The sequence below is a fragment of the Cupressus sempervirens genome, chromosome 3 (assembly GCF_028749045.1).
Source record: "Cupressus sempervirens isolate cs-2001-9-10 chromosome 3, ASM2874904v1, whole genome shotgun sequence".
Taxonomy (NCBI): Eukaryota; Viridiplantae; Streptophyta; class Pinopsida; order Cupressales; family Cupressaceae; genus Cupressus; species Cupressus sempervirens.
The window spans coordinates 734,578,014-734,598,621 of NC_143120.1; the positions used below are offsets into that span (position 1 = coordinate 734,578,014).

The 20,608-nt window shown below is 33.7% G+C and overlaps 2 pseudogenes; both read right to left on the reverse strand.

The window, feature by feature from the left end:
* Positions 1 to 1,602: 1,602 nt before the first annotated feature.
* Positions 1,603 to 2,411, reverse strand: LOC149568876 (putative germin-like protein 2-3; annotated as a pseudogene).
* A 17,030-nt stretch (positions 2,412 to 19,441) lies between these two features.
* Positions 19,442 to 20,250, reverse strand: LOC149568877 (putative germin-like protein 2-3; annotated as a pseudogene).
* Between the last annotated feature and the right edge of the window lie 358 nt (positions 20,251 to 20,608).

Consider the following 20,608-nt stretch of genomic DNA (forward strand, 5'->3'; position numbering starts at 1 on the left):
ACACCAATAAGACCAGAGATCCTCCCTCCATCGAGAAACACCTCTGAGAAGCGAGCATCCCGTGGGTCAAAAAATCCCCCGAAATAAAGAAGCATGGTCCATTACTCTGCAAAAACCACTGCCATACCATGGAAGAACCAATGAGACACATGTTTGAGAAGCACCCTCCATTCGTCTGGTGTGGCATCATCAGAGCCCTCTCTCCCTCCATCGTTGGCCCACTCACTGTAAGAAAATGCAGCTTGCCTCGCAGTCATCCCCGCTCCAAGATAATAGTATTAAGGAAAGAAATAAGTTAACTGAAAAAAAAAAAACATTTGAATTCTAAGTTGTGTTTCGAATGGGGTAACTCGTGACAATTGCTTCTTATTAGCATACAATATAGACCCCTATTGTAAGAGATACTATTCCATTCCTTGTTAATGCATCTAGTATCTAGCAGAGAGATTTATACATTTTGTTATACCATAGCAATACGAAATCATACATCTTCATCTCCATCTTTTCATGAAACAAAGACGCAAATTATGTATCAATCAAGGGAACGGAGCCGCAAGATCTAGAATTGTAGAACATTAAAGTTCGTATCATGACATGTTTCATTTGTGAGGATGTTAGTTTACCATCATAGAAATTCTCACACTCATACCTTTGGATAGCTGATTATAGCTCATTAAGCTTTGCAAGCTTTTGGAGATAACTACCAAGTAATATTGAATTGATCTAACCGTTAAAGTTTTCAAATGAATGTACATGTGATATATAAACGTGTACATCTATTACATTCGATTTGGAAATGTAGCTTGTGCTCTCTATGAGATATCTCTTTGTATAGGTTCGCGTGTTCTATATAATGCTTTTCTTCGTCCCAACTGCACTTCTTATGGGCCGAAGCATGATTTGTTGGGTACATGCCTTCAAATTCACAAAGTAGACTCTGTCTCCTTCAGGTTTCTCAAATATGATTGGCCAGATCTTACTATCTCCTATACATGACTTGGATTCCGTACTTAGATAATTTGATATTACACATTCTAGTAACACCTTAGATAGTGCCTCCACACATTCTAAGAATCTAGTTTTGCATGAGCTTTATTATAGAGCTTAAGCATGCATTCGATTGAGTAACACAATAGATGTAAAGTCCAATATAGTTAATTCTAATTTTTAAGGAACCCTATACTAGAAATATAGTGAATGCATAAAACATATTATAAAAGAAATATTTAATTGTCAAATTTATAAGCTATATCAGAATTGAGTAAAATTCATTTGTAAATATTTATTCATTGTTTTATTATTTTAATAACATAACGAACAGAAGGCAGTTATTTGTATTATAGATATACTAACCTCGTTATTTAGAACTATTCAAAATAAGTCTAGAACCAATTTTCTTTGTTGAAACGTGTCCCATAAATAGTGCGAGAACGCGATAATGATATTGAGTACTTTTATTTGACTACAATTTTTTTTAATAAAGAAAATACACCGGCACGGAGATTAGAGCCACACTCTGGTACATTTATTCCAAGGAATGGAAAAGAAAAAGGGTGAATAATAAAGAGGGTCTCCCCACGCCTTGTTCTAGTGTTCTTTTATTTATTGAATAGATTGGATGATGCAACGAATTGAGTTGAGCATTGAGCATTGAGCATGGGAATGCTATGCGAATTGCTTCTGAATGTAAACCACGAGCTGTTGGGTGATGCGGAAGGCCTTGCTGAGCACGGAATCGGGGAGAGGGGGGTTCGCGCCAAAGAGAGAATTGGCGATTGTCTGCACTCCCGGGAGCTGGCTGCTCAAAGCAGCGATGGCCACCGCATTCTCCTTCCCCACATTCTGCTGGAAATGCACGAGCGCCTTGGGGAAGACGAACACGTCTCCCTTTTCCAACGTCTTGCTGAAGAAGGTGTTGTTGGTGTCGATAAACCCTACAAAGAGCTCGCCTTCCGCTAGAAAGAGAACCTCGGTGGCTCTGGGGTGGGTGTGAGGAGGATTAATTCCACCCACTGCGTAGTCGATGCGGACCAGAGATATTCCCAACGTGTTCAGCCCCGGTATCTGCATTACGTTGGCAGGGGTCACGTTGGAGCTAACTGCATTGTCGGTGTTCCCCGCCTGCGCCAGCCCCCTGAAGAAGAAGTCCTCTGCCGATGCATCCTTGGCCTCTTTGCAAACGAATCCGTTCACCTTAACTGATCAATACAATTTGTTACTGTTTGCGGTAGTTATAATCACACCAATCATTAATAATCACATAAACGATTAATATTGCTGCACTCACCTTCGCTGTCCAGGACTGCGACGCAGAAATCTTGCAAGGGATCGGCATCCGCCGCCATCACATCTTCACTGTAACAACACATCAACAGGAAGAGTCCCAACGACAATTGCAAGCAAATCATCATTCCCTTCGCCATTTTATGCTGGAGAGTCTCCAACAGAAGAGCTCAGGATATGGATGTGTGATTGAATATTTGTGTATATTACAAGACCATTACATGCCTATTATATAGGGGAAACATGCGAGGACTAATCCTTTCCCACGTAATTGTTTAATTGTAATATACTTCCAATATCATGCAATTGTTGACCTGTTATTTACGGACTGATTCATGCTGATGGAGTAATTGCTCATTACAATTGAGGGGACCAATTCATTTTTGACGTAGTCGTTAGTTATAATATATTTGGTTAGTAGGTGGTCTTTTCGTTTGCTCGAACTGATTCGGTAGATTTGTTCTTCCCATTCCTCTCTCTTTGTGCAGGAAAGTATATTCATCAACACGGAAATGTTTTCTGCGTATCCACAAAACAGATTCAAATGCTTTAGACTTGGTCGAGTGAGTACGTAAGGGCCCGTTCGGTGAGTGGAATAGGAATACGTATTGTATTCTGGAATAAAAAGTATTCCTGTTCTCCGTTTGGTTCAGCCAATACTTGATGGGAATTCGCGGACCCGAAAATTTATGTTTTCTAAAATTTAAAAAAATGGAATAGGAATACGTATTCCAATAACACCTATTTTGGTGGAATTGCAAAATCCCATTTTTGGGCCAAAAATGGAATACGTATTCCATTTTTACCTCGTATTCCAATCCCGTTTTGGTGCATCCAAACAAGGAATTCAAATTTTTTGGAATACGTATTCCTATTCCTCTCACCAAACGGGCCCTAAGTGTTAGAAAAGTTCCAGCCCTTCCCTTATTTGTGTAGGAACCCACCAACTCTGCAGCCTTGTTCACATTTTTCTCAGCCCGCTTTACATCGTACGATCACGCGCACCGAAGTTTTCGAAATATTAACCAACAGAAGGGCCCGGCTCTATAATATTGTTTTATTAAGTTTGGGATGATGAAATTTTCTTTCTTGTTATGGATTTTTCTATCCATATTTAGTTTTAGGCGATTCATTAGGGGAAGCCACCCCTTAATTTAGAGATTCAATCTCACCACAGGTTCACCCAAAACTTGAGAGTGTTTCCATGTTCCAAAAGGATAGCTTGACACCATATGTATCTCTCTATAGGTGCAATCTACAATAGGTTATTTCACCATTGGTTTATAGAGGCAAAATTTTTCTCGTGAACGAAATTGTTTATCTAGTTATATACAACATGTAATTAAATCAAATGACATAAAACAAATCTTTATCACAATCTATCTTGAGTGATATAAGTGATACATTCATTGTAGTGTGATAAAGGAATTAGATAAATAAATTCATAAAGGATAGAAATTAAAAATAATTCATTTTACATTCTCAAGGATCATTAAAACTAATAATTGTACAGAATTTAAAGGAAAGAATAGGTGCACGTGTTTAGAAATTTTATAATGTTTATGAGACATGACCTCAAAATATGTTTAAAAATAAAGTAAAATAAGATAACTATATTATATTTAGATAGATTAGTCTTCCCTATGTATGTGACAACATAGTTGTAATTTATCTGTGAAATAAACTAAGATGAGCTTGAGCTCTGTTCACGTGCTGAACATAGATTGTTTGAGCACGACATCTTTGAATCCTAAGATTTTTAGTTGCAACTAATCCATACTTAAGTCACTGAATTGGCCTATCCGATTCGTCATTATCAAATATTACAAGTCAAACTTTTACGAAAGAATATTGTGAAATTTAATGACGCGAAAGAACATGGGTATTTGAAGGATCATGGTATGTCAAACTAGGTTCTTAAGTGGCAATGAAAATTCAGAAAATTAGTGTCAGGAAAGTTGACAAGTTTTTTTGGAATAAGTTATCATGTTATGCTAAAAATATGTATGAAAAGTGTTAGAATATTTATAATAACTGAGGGTGTGGGGTGAATTAGTTACCCAAGGTCGAGATGTACCAATTGAAAAATCAAACACTTAAACAACTCCAGATCTTATCATTTTATTGCTCGGTCTCCACTATAAATTTCTATTAACATTAGCTAGCGGTTCACTGTTCTAAAATAGCAGGCTTACAGAATGTAAACATTAGTCGATAAAATGCCACAATAAGATTCACATAAGTTTGTCACTAGGTTTGAACATGCAAGCCCAATTTAGGAAAAACAACCAACAACATTTCACTAAGTTTCACTCTTCTTAAGCGGGCCCTGTTAGGAGCCAACCCTGTAAAAGTTTTCACTACAAACTATTAAATGTGACCTTGTTATTTGAAGGATTGAGTCACCCTATTAGAAGTGGCCTTGTTAAAGGAATTCAGAACATCCCATTAGAACGACAACTTATTAGAGGAATTACATAGACTGTTAGGTCACTATGACTGTTCGGTCAACCTTGATTAAAGGATTTCAAATACTGTTTACAATGGTTAGAAAGTAATAACCGGTTTGATCATTTAAGTATAACTCACTTTGCATGTACACATCTCAGTTCAGTTCTCATGTACCGATTCATTGTGTGGCCTCCATTGTCATCCCAGCTTTGATTTGCTTGGCAACCATTCAAGCAATCAGCCTTCACTTCCTCTCAACTCAATTCAACCTTCTGCTTAGATTCGCCAGTCAATAATGTCAACAATAACTCCAAATCTATGGAACTTGTTTACAAGCATACAGTCTCTCTGCTCATATAGAAATTTTACCCATGTACTTCTTTAAACAGGAAATCATGATCCTTTTCCTTTTAATCAACACTGCAGATCTTAGGATTTAGGATTCAATCCATCAAATAAATTATATATGATCACCATTTTGTTTATCTCTTCTTTTGTAGAAACTTCTCTTGGAATCCATCTCTTAGGCCGTTTACCTAATCCTCTCCTAGAATTAAATGATCAAACTCATTGATTCTTATCTCAACACGCTTTCCATATCCCAAGAAATCAACTTGGCCGGTTAGAAATTATGATTCGTCGCAAACAGTTAAGATGTTGTTCGTTGGGGAACACTGTGTTCTGACACTCAGTCATCATTGGGTTACTCGATTGCTATTAAATTTCTCACTCGACATATACACTGTCACTCGGTCGACACTGATGCTCGGTCAATACTGATTTTACTCGACACTTACTGTAGCCCAGTTGGCACTAGCATCACTTGGCATGTACGTCAAAATTCTTTAGTCTTCTACTATGTTACTCTGTCAAGCCTATACATTTGATCTATCTTTTATCACACTTTCAAGACTTGATCGTTACTGGCTTCTCCTCTTGTAACATGATTTGAACAATCAATACATCTTGTCAAATTCCAACTAATCAAGTGTCAATTTTTAGTTTCCTCATCAAAACTCAACCTATCCTCTAGATGCTTCTGTTATGAACAACTTCTCAAATCCTCTTAATCAATCAAATAGATATGGCAGTTAGATCAGATAACACTATCTCACCAATAGGTTTGACATTAATGACAACAAAACAATTGTTTCAATTGTAGTTTCCAACAAGAAATTGTACAAAATTAAATCTAGTTTGTAATATGAAAATCATTTTCTGAAAGAATGATTTCTATATGATGAAACCTTTAAATTTGAATACATTAGTACAATTTTTCTTTATAAGAAGATTAGAAACAGGTGAATGGCTAACCATCTTAAACAAAGTCAAATGATAATTTTTTTTTTTTTACAAGATTCTAGATCTAAGTAATACAATTATGTTAGGATGTAGCACATATTTGTTTATAATTTATTTCTAAGAAATTAGATAATTACAAATTTTCCATTAATTTTTTTTTTGTAGAATATTAAATCTCATATTTGACCACCTTAAGTTATTATTGAATTCATCAAATTGATAACATTTTTTTTTTGTTATAGTAGGAGAAGCGTAAAATGTGACGTAATAATAAATATTTACAAAATGCGATATTATTTTTAAAAAATAGCTTCTTCTTTTTTTTTTTTCAATGAAGACTCATATTTCATATCGTCACTTTTTGGCATACCATGATCTCCTACATATCGACACAGTAAAAACAAAAATGTACACTATCTCCAAGGCAATTAGTTCTAAAATGAAGTATTGTGAAAACGATAAAATAGTGACAAGGAGAACATGACTTGGGAAATATATGAGGCAAATATCCATATTACAATTTCTCAATGAGTAAAAGTAGCTTGAAATATATTAATGTGAATGAAACAATAAACCTTACAAATCGAGGAGAATATTGAAGCTACGATGCGAAGGGGGAAATGATGGAACATAGAAGGACTATTTCTTACCAAGGTATATTTAGATCATAAAAAAATTATGCAATAAGTTATAATTGGTATAAGAGGGTTCTAGAAAGGGAAGGGCTTGACATGCACTAGATGAATGAGTTTCTACAACCTCATTGTAACGCAAACTTATAATTTTCCAAGTCTAGAAGTCATTTGATATAATTGATTAAAAATAAAATAAAGACAAACTAGAAAGAATCATAAAACATATACGTGGTTGATGAGTGAAAAAGAATGAAATATTAAATAGACAAGGGTATGTGCGTGTAGGTATACGGTAATCGTATTTTTATATGGAGCTAAATTAGACTCAAAGGGTAATTTTTTTCCAACTTTTGTTAGTATAGTTTCCCCTTGAATTATTCTACTAGCATTTGGGGGAAATGCCCCTTTCCTGGTGTATGAGAAAAATCCTTCTCATGCCCCTTTTCTAGGTATACAACGAGGTCAAGGGGTAACGACCTTGTGGGGGGTTTTTAGGGGCACCACCGCTAAAACTTCATCTGAATTTTATTATTATATTTTCTCTATTGGTTGTTATATTTATGATACAAATTTTGTAACCCACATAAATCTTTTAAAAAAATATTAAACTTAGGATTTAAAAATGATTAATTTGTATAATATTTCAACACTATTGAGCTCTAAGGGATTGTAGATTAAAAATTGTTACATTCAATAGATAATAATATTGGACTCTATTTGGTGGGGGCAGCCTTAGATTGGATGAAACACGATCCATTATTGTGTCTTCTTGTTGGGCTTAATTTTCTAGTTGAGGTCAGACGAGGGTTAAATAATTTCTTGAAATTTTATTATTTCAACTAGTTTAATAGATATTATGGTGGCATGAATGACCCTTCAATCTTTAATTTTATTCAACAGCGTTTCATTATTTCATCTTTGTTGGAATTTTGGATTCCTAGAATTATAATTGACGATTCAAGGTATTTTCTATTTTATTTATACATACATGTGTACTCTTACTCATTCTATTTTTTTAGGGGCACCCTTATAATAATTATACAAGTTTGGATTGATTTGTTTGAGTAAAAAATATGCTAGTGTCTCAGTTTGACAAATTCCCAATAATTAATTTAGAAATAGATAATGCGTTTGTTAATACTTGGATAAACCTTATTATTTTATCCTATAGAATACGCATTTTTGAATATTTTCAAGGTTTCTATGATACAATATGACTCTTAGGCTAGTTTTACTAATACTCCTTACATTATTTAATTTAAGTTTTACTTTGATTGAGTGTATAATGTGGAACTCTCTATGCATTGCTTACTGTAAATGCTTCTATTTAGTACCTAAAATAAATATAGTCCTTGGTATCATTAGATGTAGAGAGTCGACATTGATATTATTATGTTATTATATTCTTTAAAAAAAAAAGGTTTCTTTACCTTTTGGCAAATCCTCTATTTATTGGTATCTTCCTTCACAAACTTGGGTCATGCAAAGAATAAATAATTATTTATGTGAATCCATGAAACCAAATACCTTGAAATGACTTTGTTACTATGGGATAAAACTCTATTATGGGTTGGTAAATTGGTTTGAAGTTATCATTTTAGTCTAGGACATCATCCCTATTCCAACCACGTGGGTGCCAACTAATAGTGAAATTATATGGGAAGTATGCCCTAGGAGGGTTGTGTGCATTCTTTTGTATCTGTTAAGAATATTATTATAAATATATGATGCATTCTTACCATTTTTTTTGTGAACCAAAATGATATGGTTCAGGATTTAATTGCTAAACCATAAATTTTATGCGAATGACACATACTATACCATCAAACATATGCCTTTAATATTTAAAGCATTAAATAAAATTATTTTAATTTATATGCTACGATTACATCTTCATCTATATGATACAAGAAATAATATGTCGCTTTCCACTCAATATAGATCTAGATAAAGATTCATTTTATAGACTTTTGATTTAATTATATTAGTTATGTCACTTGATACACAATTGTATACATAATGAAAATCTCAACTTATAAATTAATGGAGAAACAAAAAGCACATGAGTGGATGTATGCAAATCCAAATCCCAAACCACATAAATAAAAGAATTTTTTTTTGGTTAGTAATGATTTAGTGTAGAATAACTAAAACTCATGACGGAATTACCGCAAGGCATTCAAAGGGATCTATAGATAAATAGGATTTAGACATTTCATAACTTTTATGAGATATACCATTAAATCAATTTAAAAATAAATTAAAATGGTCCATTATATCACGTTTTCATATATTGATGTCCCTTATCTATGTGAAAACATACTTTTAATTTCTCTATAAAACAGACAAAGGGGATCCTAAGTTCTATTGACACGTTGACCATAGATTCTTTGACCAATATATACTTAAACTCTCAATTTTTTAGTTATAGTTAATCCGTATTTGTGTCGTTGAATTGGAGTACTTGATTCATTGTTTTTTTAAAATTATAAATCTAATCCGTATAAGTTAATATTTTTTAATTTTATGACATGAAATAGTAAAAAATAAATGTAAGTAAACTTCAAGGGGACTACTTATAAAATGATGTATGGTGAAATTGAGAAGATAGTGGCAAGGGAAACATAAACTAGGCGAGATATTAGGAAATTATCCATATTATAATTTCTCAATTGGTAAGAGTAGCTCGAAATATCTTAACTTGAATAAAATAGTTAAACCTACAATTCAATGAGAACATTGAAATTATGATCCAAAGAGGGAAATGATGGAACCTAGAAGGATTGTTTCTTACTATGATACATGTAGATCATAAAGAGTATTAAAAAGTTATAATTGGTATAGGAGGGTCCTTGCAAGGGAAGGACTTGGTAGAGCCTATAAATTTGAGTTTTTACAACATCTCTGTTACATAAATTGATAATATTATACATCTTGAAGTCATTTAATACAACTAATAAAAAATAAAGTAGAGACAAACACGAGAGAATCGTAAAGGATTCACGTGGTTGATGAGTGAAAAAGAATAGAAAATTATATAGACAAGGGCCAAGTGCATGTAGGTACATGGTAATGAGGTTATTATTTGGAGCCTAATCTAACCGAAAATGTAAAATTTCCCCATCTTTATTAGCGTATTTCCCCCCTTAATCATTTAAATAGGGTCTGCGGACAGTGTCCTTGGGTTGCTTCCTCTTATAGTATAGGTCGGGTTGAAGGGGCAACATCCCCCAAAAGTTTGTCCAAATTTCAAATTATTTTACAACGGCATCAAAAGTTAGTTTTTCTATTGGCTGACATATTTCTAACCATAATTTTGTAATTGACACAAGTCTTGTTAAAATGTATTAGGGTTATGAATTTCATATGATAAATTTGTAGCATCTTTTAATAGTATTGAGTTGTAATGGATTATTGATTATAACTTTTTAGATTTAGTAGATTAATAATATTGGATTCTTTTGTTGGTGGATGTAGCCCAATATTGGGTGACCAACGATAAAATGTTGTGAGATCATCTCGTTGTGCCTAATTTTCTAATTTAGGTCACACGAGGGTCCTATTTCTATTTCTTAGTCTCTTATTGTTGTAACTAGTTTAATGGACAAGTTGGTAGTGTGTGCAGCCCTTTGATCTTCTATTTTATTCAGTACAATTTTATTACTTGATTTTTGTTAGAATTCTTGATGCCTATTTGTGTAATTGATGATTCAAGACATTCTCTATTTTATTTATACTCACGTGTGTACTCTTGCTCACTATATGCCATTAGGAACACTATTATAATATAATTGATAGAAATTTAGATTCCATTAGTTGAGTAAAATATATGCTAGTGCGTTAATTTGGCTGATTTCTAGGATTAATTGACAAAGAGATAATGTATTGGATGATATTTGGCTAAATATTATTATTTTATCTCGTTTTATATGTTTGTTGAATACTTCAGGCTTTCTATGATATAATTTGATGGTTAGGCAATGTTACTAATATTCTCGACTTAATTTAATTATATTTTCACCTTGATAACATTTTTTTTTCTTGTAGTACGAGAAGCATAAAATGTGATGTAATCATTCATATTTACAAAATGTGATACTTTTTAAAAAATTTAAAGGAAGAGGGCAAAAGTGTGATGATGTCTATAGAAAATAATAATTATATAATATTTCAATGGTTTGGATTGTACAGTGTAATATATAATCATGAAGAAGGAAAGTGTATGCCAAAATCTGCATAGAATTATAATTATAAATATTTTCACATTTTAAAACATTTTGTATGATTTGACATTAGGAAGGGAAAATGTATGCTAATATTTTAAAAAATGATCGTCAAATCATATTGTCTAATTTGAAGTTAGGCAATCTATATACTCATATTCACAAAAGACAATAATTATAAAATATTACATGCTAATATCTGCATAAATTAATAATTATGTAATATTTCAACGTTTTCAATATTTTAGATAATTTTATGTAACATGTGATTAAAAGGACATAAAATGTATTATAATAGATGAATAGAGAGTAATAATTACAAAATATTTGCGCAAATTTTTAAAACTATTTGCATTCAACGAAATTCTGTATCATCGGCTCGAAGCATTTCTGTTGCAGAACCCATGCCGCATCTTAAAATTCCAAGAATGTTCTTTTTTACATAAGAAATAATAAATGACATTTCCAAGCGTTAAAATACTTCTTCTTGTTAAATATTTGGGATTTAAAACAAATTAATCTTCCTAAAAATTGTAGTACAACTTATATTTGTTATTTTCCAAAAAGTTTGAGGCTGAGTTTTGTATATGACCGCTTTTGTTATTCCTACGTTAGATGCACCATCTCCTGTATGAGCACCAAATGTATCTCCCAGTACTACTTCAAGAGATTCGACCCTGCTGGGACTTGCGACATCCGTTTCACTAGATGCTTTAAGGAATAATTTTACTAGATTGTTAAAATTAATAATCTGCCAAGCACTGATACCAACACGGTCAATTCTTCCAATGGAGCTTATGTGGTTTTTACATGGTAGACAAGTGACAGATTCATTTGAGGAACAATTTTAGGCCCCCCTTTCATTCTCTAAATGTTATGTAGCATAATATCCCGTGCATCCATTTATAATGCTTAGGCTAGTTCCCACCAAAATATAAATAATGTGTGATCCATTGATATTTCAATAAATATATCACAAGTAATTATACTACATTGGATAGAGTGCTATTAGAAAGTTAGAAGAATCCTTTCCTAGGGGTAGATAGTAATTAATCAAATCAGACGTATCATGAATTATACATACAATAAAATATTATTTAATACGTCATTTAATTTCTATGAAATCATGCTGATTTAAAGATTTCCCATTTAATCGATGGTCAAATATAAATGATTCATTAAGCAACAATACTATATTTTAATTTAGGTTGCCTCATTCTTTTTCTAGGGTATCTTTTAGTTTTATGCTGGATAAAATTAGAGAAACAATATGGCTTCAGAGATCTGTGTCTTTTTTTGTAGATTTCATTTGGCATTGTGCATGAGCTTCATGTGCCTCTGTATGCTTGCATGTAAATAGAAGGATGAAACAGATGTGGCCAATATAGGGTAGACAAAAATTCAATACATGGAAAATATGGACACGTTTGGCTACAGGAATAAAAATATGGGAATAGGAATTATTATTCTGGTTTAGTTATTCTGGAATAGAAAATGAGAATAAGTATGTATTCCTATTCTTCATTTGGTTAGATGAAATTGAAATTGGAGTTTGAATAATAGATAAAGAAAGTCAACAGGCCAATTCTCGTGTGCCTTTTCACTCTTGATGGATGTTTCATTCTAGAGACCTTGAGGCTTCTAAGCGATGAATCACAATGAGGACTGAGGATGGAACTTGGATCTTGTCTTTAACAAAAACACGGTCTAGTCTTGCCAATTTGATATCTTGATTGACCTTGTCATTCTTGAAAATTAGGTTCCAATGAGCATCCTCACTTAGCTATTGGAGATGGAGGAAAACTTAACAGAAGAGACATCAACAACTTAGCTTCCCAGAATGATATGCCATGGTATGATTGCTTTGGCTCACCCTTGCTCATATAATTTGCAGCCAAGAATAGGGGAAACACCAGAAGAGCATAAGAAGTGTGAGGCATAATTGAAGTTACCGTATAAAGCTCTGAAGTCGTAGGATCACATTGTGAGATTTTTTCACGATTTCATTGTGTACGAGTCCAAGAGTATCTATGAAGGGAAAAAGGAAGAGGATGTTCGAGTTCCTTGTGATTTTCTTCATCGGTCAGGTAATAAGATGCTTCATGTCCCTAAACATTCTTGATGTTTTGGCATATGATCTCAGTATTCAAAATCAATGCCTTGAATCCAATAGTGGTTTTCCCAAGAGTGAAACCTCTGTTCAAAATTGGTCATTTTACAAATTTCTTTAGCAAACCAATTTCTCTGACTTGGGTGCTCTCGGTGAATCTCCTCATGGACATGAAATTTAAATTTTCATGAAATATGAGTAGATAAATTTAGGAAAGGAATACATATTCCAATTCCACCTATTTAGGTGGAATTACAAATGCTCAATTTTGGGCCAAAATGAGAATACGTATGAACCTATTCTCAATTTTGATTTGGTGCAACCAAAGGAAGGATTAGAAATTTTCATAATTTACATATGCCTAATACCTATTCCAGTCTAATTGCTACTGCCAAATGGGCCCTAGGAGAATACACCATGGAAAATAGGAGCATCTGGTGACAAATAATGTCAAGCTCTTTTTAGTAATTTTGCACGGTTAGTGCTGGCATTTCGGAGTTTGTGTTGGAAAAAAAAACTGCTATGATTTTCTTGTTAGGTTTACATAAATATAACTTGTGATAGACATTTGAGTATAGATCTGTGTACATTGCACAGCCTTCATAGTAGTTTGTGATTTCAATAATTGAAAATTTTGTAGATTTCTTGTGCTGAATTCATTGTTTGTGTATTCATTAAAACAAGACATTCTACTTTATGTTTGGGTATTCATTTAAAAAATATAATTTTTTCAATGGGTTTCAATAGATTTCATTTTTGATTGTTGTAAAAAACTTGTTTTCATGGGGAAAGATGTGAGGTCCCTCCTCACATGTACTTATTAAATATGCATCTCTCTGTTAAAACTGTTGTAGGAGATTAGAATGGATATGAAATAATGTTTAATGGTTTAGATGTCCTAATAAGAAGTGACATCCTAATACATTCGTGTTTTAAATATTCAGTGATTCATGAACAAACTACATTATCTCGACTGTTTAAACATTAAAATTTCACTAACGATGATACAAGGCTTTCTCACCTAATCATAAGGGTGTTGATTTTGATACCTGGACGATTAAGTTTTATGCTTCAGATAGTTCAGTATTCTTTTATTGGTGACGTAATGATGTTTAGGTATATACATGCCTAATGAGGATTATACTAGTACTTAATCTGAATTAATGAATAAGTTATGTTATTATTGATTATGTGATTTTTGATGATTAAATGTGAATAGAAATGAATTAAACAGTTAATTATATGAGAGATTCATGTAACTATCCAGATAAATTTTGAATATATGTATGTAATTTTCTTGAGCTATTGATATGCGTAATGAGTGTGTAGGGTATTTTAGCTGAGAAAATCTAACGGAGAAACAAAACTGAACCCTATGTACTGTTTGTGGAAACTATGGTTAAATTTGATGAAGGATACAAACCTTGTTGTTTGTATTTTATTTGTATTGTGAATTGAACGAATGTATCATTCTGTAATCAGTAAATGTTAATGTTTTGTAACAATGTTTTTATAGTGTCCCTTGACACTCGTGAATTGTATATGCATTCCAGCATGATAGTTAGGGTTAACCGAGTAACCTAAAGATCTAAGTCAGAGTAGCTTAGTGATCTTTTTGCTAATCAAGTTAGTAATCGATATTAATTACCCCTAATCCAGATTAGTGTTTAATCTACATTTTGAAGGTTGTTAGATAGTCCTAAAATTTCCTAGCCTTTAATAGGTCCCTAATTAATCCTAAAGACCTAAAAACATGAAATCTAAGTATCCAAGAGGAATGGGTATGGCTTGGGGGCATTTTCCACCCCCTTAGCCCCTTTTGTTGACTTTTATGGTCACTCAAAAACACCATTTTTGCTTTATTGCGAAAATCGATTGATTTCATCATGGGTTGGATAGCTTGAACTCCACCTTGAGGTTAGCCTTAGGCCTAGTTGTGTTAGAAGCCTCTAGAACTTTTAGGCAAGTGGGGGAGTTATTTCTTTTTAGAGATGGTTGAGTTTGTGATCTTATTTAGAGGCAATTTTGAGGAGGTTTGGAGTGTTCACCCAACCTCTACTTTTAGAGTGAAAATCAGGATTGAAGGAGAAGGAGAAGGAGAAGGAGAAGGAAGGGAATGCTCATCTCAAACTTGTTCTATTGCCATAACCCAAATTTGAAGGTAGGAATACTTCACCTCATTTTGTTCATGTTGTGCTTCATGTTTCAATTTTATTGTTTATGCACATGTTCGTGTGTGTGTTGAGTATGTTGGGAGGGTTTGAAACAGAGTAACTTAAATGTCTTTCCTTTGTATTTTTGCTTTGAATTTCAAAGGGATTGTATACGTGTATTGGCATTACTCACCCTCGGATAGGGCAGAAGTGGCCATGTACAGGGAAAGGTCTTTAGTTGGACTCTGACAGTGTAGAGTCTCTTCTCAGGACGAGAAGAGGGAGAGAGGGTAGGGTGTTATGGGCCCCTACTTGTCAACACAAACCACGTATGAGTTTTGGAATGTAAGAATGGAAGAACAGAAGTTCTTGAGTTATAGCCCCGAAAGGGCACCTATTTTGGTGGTGTGCCTGATGTCTCCTGTCGAAAAAATCCACCTTCTCCCTAGTCTAGTTTAATGTCAAACCTGTTGTGTAAACTCGGGATGGGAGTCAATGTCTGATTTGGTCTTCATGTTATGATTGGTTGTCTCCTGGTCAGTTTTCATTCTCTCGACGATCACTGTGATGTATTGGAGAGTTCGTTCTTTTCTATGTTTAAAAAAAAATTAGAGTTATAATTGTCTAAATTATTATTAGAATTATTGAGTTATATTGTTGTTAATATTTTGTTCAAAATAATGTTATAACGTACATATTAACACTATTTTAAGGGTAGTCGTAAATTGTGTTTGTTAGTGGGTCTGGTATTCTTTTATGTTGTTAGTATAATATTTTAAATGTAAATAAAAGTAATAAGGTGTTAGATTTCAAATTAATGTTAGATGAGTAAGTTTTGTTAAAAAAAATTTTTGCTAGTATTATTTTGAAGTAATTTTAATTATTATGTTTTTAAATATTAGTTATTTAGTACATTTTAGTTAGAATGTTCGTATGTTAGATTATATTTAAAAATTTAGTATCATTATTGATTTGAAAAGGTTGTCTAAGATAAATTAGCTGCTGTATTTAACCCATTTTCAAATATATTTAGATTTATTATTTTAAGTGGTTATATCGTTCTTAAATCAAAGGTTAGTGTTATTGTATCTTAAAATGTTTTAGATTAGTAAAGGTTGTAAAATTAAGTTAGATTATTAGATTAAATTTTAAGTGTTGAATATATATCTAGATAGTTGTTTATTATTGCGAGTTTACGATAATTTGGTTTAATTGTGTTTAATTATAATATATTACCTTAAAATCAAAGCAATAATGAAAAAAAAGATGAAATCAATTTAATAACGAATGCTTAGATTTAACGACCTTTTCACACTCATCGATGATAAACTTGAATGGAAATGACAGGTCATCGTTAGGAGATCCCATATCTGTTTCTCATTTTACCTATACTTTAACGTGTGCATCTAAACTTTTCAAGCTTTGTGGTGTTATTGATCTAAAAATAAAATAAAATTTGTTGGTGTGTTTTTGCCCCAATTCTTTGGCATGACAGCATAGCTCAATCAAATTGAAAATTTTAAGAAGTCATTTTGATTTAGAAATTTCAGTTCTCATGAAGTTGTAAATTTCAATAAAATGGTAGGATAAAATCTATCACACACGCTCCTGAAATTATCTCTATCAAAATATTTATATTATTTCACAATGTATAACAACAACAACGATCAATTGAATCTTCAGTTTGAAAGCCTTCGATTCCACCATTTTACTTCGCGCGATTTAATTGAAGTTGAAATCTGATAGTTATTTTTTTTCTTAATAGTTCCTTCAACTTCTTGGCTCCACCATTTTTCTTTACATATTTAGTTAAAACTGGAGTGTGAAGATCATTTATGTTTGTAAGCTCTTATTAATATTCCTTACTACTACCTTTTCCCTCCCTTTTCATGAACATTTTTGGGTTGCCCAGAAAATAGAATTCTCAAAAATTTGAGAAATGTTACAAAGATTAGAAAGAGTGCACAAGTTTTAACTATTAAACCCTCTACTCCATCAATGCAATTGATAAAAATAAAACCAGGTTTCATTATTTAACAAACTTCATCACCGCCATGAATTTTCATTTAAATTATTATTTCAACTCTACATTAGCTCCCCCTATTGTAATAAATGTAATAATCCATTATTAGCTACTTCTCAACCATTAGAACTGAAAGTTGCAAATTTATTGGACTACTATACAAGATGAAGACCTGCATTTTATCACAGTGTAATAGATGTATCTCTATTTTCTTGCCCTATAATAGAGAATTTTACAAAATTAAAGAAGTTAATAACCTTTGGACTTTCTTCATCACTACACAAATTGACATCTTGTATCAAGAAAATAAATAATTTTTTGAATATAAAAAGCAGCAAGAGGGCGCTGACCCATCATACAAACAAAAAACATTAGAAAATGTTAGAAATAAAAGAACCTAGTGCCAAACAACGAGAAAAAAAAACCTCAACTAAAGTCCACCTCTGTAAAAAACAAAGGTTCAAATGCGGAAAACCCACCAACCTATGGAATGGATAGATCCATCACTGCTAACTGCTAACCCATCAAAGAGTCCCAGATCTGACAAACCCAGAAGCAAGGCACCCCTGGTAGAACCATGAAAAAGAAAAAAATATGACTTCCCACATGAAAAAACAAAGAGGGCATCATCAAGGAAGATTCCCCACTGACCCAACAGGACACCAATAAGACCAGAGATCCTCCCTCCATCGAGAAACACCTCTGAGAAGCGAGCATCCCGTGGGTCAAAAAATCCCCCGAAATAAAGAAGCATGGTCCATTACTCTGCAAAAACCACTGCCATACCATGGAAGAACCAATGAGACACATGTTTGAGAAGCACCCTCCATTCGTCTGGTGTGGCATCATCAGAGCCCTCTCTCCCTCCATCGTTGGCCCACTCACTGTAAGAAAATGCAGCTTGCCTCGCAGTCATCCCCGCTCCAAGATAATAGTATTAAGGAAAGAAATAAGTTAACTGAAAAAAAAAAAACATTTGAATTCTAAGTTGTGTTTCGAATGGGGTAACTCGTGACAATTGCTTCTTATTAGCATACAATATAGACCCCTATTGTAAGAGATACTATTCCATTCCTTGTTAATGCATCTAGTATCTAGCAGAGAGATTTATACATTTTGTTATACCATAGCAATACGAAATCATACATCTTCATCTCCATCTTTTCATGAAACAAAGATGCAAATTATGTATCAATCAAGGGAACGGAGCCGCAAGATCTAGAATTGTAGAACATTAAAGTTCGTATCATGACATGTTTCATTTGTGAGGATGTTAGTTTACCATCATAGAAATTCTCACACTCATACCTTTGGATAGCTGATTATAGCTCATTAAGCTTTGCAAGCTTTTGGAGATAACTACCAAGTAATATTGAATTGATCTAACCGTTAAAGTTTTCAAATGAATGTACATGTGATATATAAACGTGTACATCTATTACATTCGATTTGGAAATGTAGCTTGTGCTCTCTATGAGATATCTCTTTGTATAGGTTCGCGTGTTCTATATAATGCTTTTCTTCGTCCCAACTGCACTTCTTATGGGCCGAAGCATGATTTGTTGGGTACATGCCTTCAAATTCACAAAGTAGACTCTGTCTCCTTCAGGTTTCTCAAATATGATTGGCCAGATCTTACTATCTCCTATACATGACTTGGATTCCGTACTTAGATAATTTGATATTACACATTCTAGTAACACCTTAGATAGTGCCTCCACACATTCTAAGAATCTAGTTTTGCATGAGCTTTATTATAGAGCTTAAGCATGCATTCGATTGAGTAACACAATAGATGTAAAGTCCAATATAGTTAATTCTAATTTTTAAGGAACCCTATACTAGAAATATAGTGAATGCATAAAACATATTATAAAAGAAATATTTAATTGTCAAATTTATAAGCTATATCAGAATTGAGTAAAATTCATTTGTAAATATTTATTCATTGTTTTATTATTTTAATAACATAACGAACAGAAGGCAGTTATTTGTATTATAGATATACTAACCTCCTTATTTAGAACTATTCAAAATAAGTCTAGAACCAATTTTCTTTGTTGAAACGTGTCCCATAAATAGTGCGAGAACGCGATAATGATATTGAGTACTTTTATTTGACTACAATTTTTTTTAATAAAGAAAATACACCGGCACGGAGATTAGAGCCACACTCTGGTACATTTATTCCAAGGAATGGAAAAGAAAAAGGGTGAATAATAAAGAGGGTCTCCCCACGCCTTGTTCTAGTGTTCTTTTATTTATTGAATAGATTGGATGATGCAACGAATTGAGTTGAGCATTGAGCATTGAGCATGGGAATGCTATGCGAATTGCTTCTGAATGTAAACCACGAGCTGTTGGGTGATGCGGAAGGCCTTGCTGAGCACGGAATCGGGGAGAGGGGGGTTCGCGCCAAAGAGAGAATTGGCGATTGTCTGCACTCCCGGGAGCTGGCTGCTCAAAGCAGCGATGGCCACCGCATTCTCCTTCCCCACATTCTGCTGGAAATGCACGAGCGCCTTGGGGAAGACGAACACGTCTCCCTTTTCCAACGTCTTGCTGAAGAAGGTGTTGTTGGTGTCGATAAACCCTACAAAGAGCTCGCCTTCCGCTAGAAAGAGAACCTCGGTGGCTCTGGGGTGGGTGTGAGGAGGATTAATTCCACCCACTGCGTAGTCGATGCGGACCAGAGATATTCCCAACGTGTTCAGCCCCGGTATCTGCATTACGTTGGCAGGGGTCACGTTGGAGCTAACTGCATTGTCGGTGTTCCCCGCCTGCGCCAGCCCCCTGAAGAAGAAGTCCTCTGCCGATGCATCCTTGGCCTCTTTGCAAACGAATCCGTTCACCTTAACTGATCAATACAATTTGTTACTGTTTGCGGTAGTTATAATCACACCAATCATTAATAATCACATAAACGATTAATATTGCTGCACTCACCTTCGCTGTCCAGGACTGCGACGCAGAAATCTTGCAAGGGATCGGCATCCGCCGCCATCACATCTTCACTGTAACAACACATCAACAGGAAGAGTCCCAACGACAATTGCAAGCAAATCATCATTCCCTTCGCCATTTTATGCTGGAGAGTCTCCAACAGAAGAGCTCAGGATATGGATGTGTGATTGAATATTTGTGTATATTACAAGACCATTACATGCCTATTATATAGGGGAAACATGCGAGGACTAATCCTTTCCCACGTAATTGTTTAATTGTAATATACTTCCAATATCATGCAATTGTTGACCTGTTATTTACGGACTGATTCATGCTGATGGAGTAATTGCTCATTACAATTGAGGGGACCAATTCATTTTTGACGTAGTCGTTAGTTATAATATATTTGGTTAGTAGGTGGTCTTTTCGTTTGCTCGAACTGATTCGGTAGATTTGTTCTTCCCATTCCTCTCTCTTTGTGC